The sequence below is a fragment of the Neophocaena asiaeorientalis genome, unplaced genomic scaffold (assembly GCF_003031525.2).
Source record: "Neophocaena asiaeorientalis asiaeorientalis breed wild unplaced genomic scaffold, Neophocaena_asiaeorientalis_V1.1 scaffold248, whole genome shotgun sequence".
In the NCBI taxonomy this organism is placed as follows: domain Eukaryota; kingdom Metazoa; phylum Chordata; class Mammalia; order Artiodactyla; family Phocoenidae; genus Neophocaena; species Neophocaena asiaeorientalis.
In genome coordinates this window covers 2,387,415-2,387,998 of record NW_020185320.1, presented here as the reverse complement: position 1 = coordinate 2,387,998, position 584 = coordinate 2,387,415, and positions in this window count along the sequence as shown.

The window sequence follows — 584 nt, the reverse complement described above, 5'->3', positions numbered from 1 at the left end:
AACTCACCTAAATTAAATATTTTAAAAGTTCATGTTGTCTTAAAGCTGCCTAGCAGACAAGTTCAAATTATGTTTAACTTTTTCCACAAACTTTGGCCTCATCAACTGCATAGGCTCTGCCCACTTAAACCAATATCCTCTTCACCCCCCCACCCCTTTTAGGTGTTTTCTCCCTCCCATTTACCACAGCTAATGTGAGTGTGAGCTCAACAACAGATCAACTTTTTAGGAGTCTGTGGTGAAACCACTTTAAATCTATATTGATTTTCAATTTAAATGTTAACCTAGGCATTCAAAGGGATGACAGTAATGCCATGGAATCTATTGGGATTTTACTACTGGGAAAGCAATTGGAGTGATTTTTCAAAAATTGATTTGCTGGGCTTCCCGGGTGGCGCAGTGGTTGAGAGTCCGCCTGCCGATGCAGGGGACACGGGTTCGTGCCTCGGTCCGGGAAGATCTCGCATACCCCAGAGCGGCTGGGCCCCTGAGCCATGGCCACTGAGCCAGAGCCTGTGCTCCACAACGGGAGAAGCCACAACAGTGAGAGGCCCGCGTACTGCAAAAAAAAAAAAAAAAAAGTA